Consider the following 3,636-nt stretch of genomic DNA (forward strand, 5'->3'; position numbering starts at 1 on the left):
ACTTTGATTCAACTAAAAAATAAAAAAAATAACCGTGTCTTTTTTTTACAGTGTAATGGCATGAAGAGAATCTGAAAATGTTGACCGAATAATGCGCATAGATAAGTGTGCAAATGCCATGCTTCAGTAGAAAAAGAGCAAATGTGCGTATTGGTTTTATGTACAGTATTTAACATCATCAGTGCTATCAAGGTGCATATATTACATGTTAAATCAATTCCCACAGAGCACGCTTTCATCACCCAAACGCCTACTTGTGCATTTTTATCAGGCCTTGAGGCTTTTAATATTATTGAGATGAAATATAACGAGGTGTGATGTGAACTACCTGTTCTTTATACCGAGTGACACCTCTGCGCCAAGGATTGCTGATGTGCTTTAGAGAAAAATCTCATTTTCAAACAGCTATTTTGTATCTCGTGAGATTAACATATTAAATCACCCTCTGTGATTATACGACTGCCTTGAAGAGATCTGAACTGAAGGAAAAACAAGTATATTATCTATGAGAGTGCGAATTGTAAAATAGCATCTGTGTGCATTTTCAGTGTCTTCAGTGTGTAGTTGGTTCTGAAGGTGTTTAATTAGAACAGTTATGTTTTTCGATGCCAATAACTCATCAGACACAAGAATGATTCACAATTCAGTTTTACAGATTACTCTTTTCTTTTCTTTGTTTTCAGTTCACGGGTGAATCTCATAGAAACATTTCCAGGTTACATTTTGGCACGGAATAAAAAGGAAAAAAGATCATACTTGAGCATTTACAATAGGGTTCTGTTACTTAAAGGTGCTGTAAGTTTTTGACTCTCCTAAAGCATAAAAATACCATAGTATGTTTGCAGATATTTAATAAAGATGCTAAGTGAAGATTCTTATTTATTTGAAATACAATGCTGAAATCAAATATTCAGCTTTGAAAATGTGCGTTACGTGCCAGAACATCTGTCTTTGTTTTGGTTCTTTTAACCCGCCCATTGCCAGTTTAGCCAATTATATTTCAGCACCCAGGTTCCCTTGATAGAAAACCTCATGTTTCATTCATTCAGTCATGAAGGCTCTCAAAGCATGGATCCGTGACTGAAATGCGACCTCCGGTGGACAGTAACAGACTCCGAAATAAGACGTAAGCTGCATCCCAAATGGCATACTTGCGCACTATTCTACGCCATTTTGTAGTTTAAATAGTGTAAGAAGTGCGTTCACACTGAAAACTCTAAAAATAATAAGTGCACTTTTATTACCAGTTGATGCAATCATTCAGCCGCCAAAATGAAGTGAGTAATAATGGACACTTTACGCTGTCAACGACTGCAGGTTTGCTCACGTAGTGGAAGGAGCGGAGCTATCGGGCGCACATGTTGAATTGGTTGGATAACTTTATTTATTTTGGATGGTGAAAGCAAAATTCTCCTACGAGAGTGATTATAGCGCCTCCCGATGGTGAGTGCGGTTATACTCATGGCAGGTATTGTTTGATAGTTTGGTCATATATTTCACTGATTTGGCAACCGTCAAATGTCATTAGGCAAACAGTTTGAATTTCCACCTAGTAAAAAAAACATTAGTGCTCCACTTGGGACGACACTACATACATATACTATACTGTTGAGCGAGTAAGTGCATAAGTACATAGTGTATAGTGTGCCATTTGGAACGCAGCTGTAGACTCAGAGTTCCACTTGAGGTGGTGATCAGTTAGTAAATAATATAAATATTACAAATGTAAACATTAGGTGAGCAGATTACATTATAACCCTGTGTCCCAACAACACGCTATGTGACGAGATTTGCAGTGGTAAGCAATTAGGCTGTTCGCACTAGATGAAACACGAAAGCAATTTAAATACACCCATTCAGAAGCACAAAATAGTGCACTCACTGCAATTAATTAATACAATTAATACATATTAAACTTTTTAACATTATCAAATGTACATGCTAAATCACTGATATGTGTTGGTTTGCACTGAGTCACAGTTCTATAGCTCAATTTCTAAAGCTCAATTTCTCAATTTATTGTATTTTCAAAATCTGAGGTGAACTATCTGCTGCTGCTTTCAGTAGTATGGCAATAAATGTCATGTAAAATGGCATTCAAACTCACATTATTAGCATTTAACACTGAATAAAGCACATGAGGTGTACCTGAGGTAAACATTGTCTGTTTTCTGTTGTTCTGTTGCAAGAAATAGGAACGGTTTCTAAAATATCAATTTCAGGTGTTGGTTAGAACAAAAACTCCTTTTAATATGGAAAATATTCCTTCTATCGCAAGCCGTTGCTTTTAGTTAGAATACAACCTAAATGAGCCTTTAGGCTCAATAGTCAGGCACGCTTCTGTTGATGTCGTCAATCTGGCAACCTGCGCTTGCGTGTGTTTTGAATGAGGCGTGCAATACCAAGTCCAACCACTGGGTGTCAAACTTACATACTGCACCTGTAATGTATTTACTAACATGAAAAAAAGAAACACTGCATTTACTACAGTATTTATTCATCTTTGTTAATGTTAATAAAAATAAAGTTGTTTGCTGTTAGTTGATGTCAACTCACAGTGCATTTAACGCTAATAAGAACAACTTTGGACTTTAACAATGCATTAGTACATGTTGAACTTTGACTAATAAATGCCGTAAAAATGAAAAATATTGTTCATTCTTTGTTCATTTTAGTAAATACAGTAACTAATGAAACCTTATTGTGAAGTGTGACAGAAAAAATATTAATCGTTGGCATATGCGATTAAAACTGTTGCATATATGTATTTTATTTTATATATAATACCTTATATTATCCATCTTAACACATAGACATACAAATAAAAAAATGATGAGGGAAAAAGGTTAATAATAACCTGTGGATTTAACTTAATAATTATTAATATTAGACTAAAATTGTTATGGGGCTATGTGGAGTTTGCATGTTCTCCCCGTGTTGGCGTGGGTTTCCTCCAGTTGCTCCGGATGTTTCCCAGTGATGGGTTGCAGCTGGAAGGGCATCCACTGCTTAAAACATATGCTGGATAAGTTGGCGGTTCATTCTGATGGCGAACCCAGATTAATAAAGCAACTAAGCTGAAAAGAAAATGAATGAATGAATTAATGAGTGAATATTATTATTTTTTTATGTTTCTGCTTTAGTAAATACTGATGCTTCATAATATTAATGTTCCAAAAATAAACAAGCAACATTTTCTATGGCTGCATTCTGACCTGGACATGTTTCTACAAGTGATTCCCCCTCATGTTAGCATACGTCACACGACCACAGATGCTGCTATATGAATAGTCTGGGCTGGTCTTATTCTGTACAGAGACTCATTGACTGCTGAAAGGTCTCTGTTCTCATTTCCTGACAGTAACGCTCTTGATATTATATGGGGTCCATGTTTGATTGAGACCATCAACGTTTTAATGACTTTCCAAGTGAATGCTTTGTAATTATATCTATATTGATTGTTGGAGCAAAAATATATGGCTTAAAATGTTATTTAGCTACTTCGAACTTACTGAGATATTGTTATGATATATAAGAGAAAATATGTAAGCTTCAAAAATAAACTTATATAAACCAACAATTGTTTGTGCATGTCCATTTTTTATTTGTTCACATTCATGCATAAAAACACAAATA

The 3,636-nt window shown here is 35.2% G+C and overlaps 1 long non-coding RNA gene across 1 annotated transcript in view; it reads left to right on the forward strand.

Moving 5' to 3' along the window:
• LOC141376672 (uncharacterized) overlaps positions 1 to 3,636 on the forward strand; it is a 289,423-nt gene that overhangs the window by 191,927 nt on the left and 93,860 nt on the right. The gene's annotated exons all lie outside the window — the stretch shown is intronic.

The sequence above is a fragment of the Danio rerio genome, chromosome 11 (genome assembly GCF_049306965.1).
Source record: "Danio rerio strain Tuebingen ecotype United States chromosome 11, GRCz12tu, whole genome shotgun sequence".
Lineage (NCBI taxonomy): Eukaryota > Metazoa > Chordata > Actinopteri > Cypriniformes > Danionidae > Danio > Danio rerio.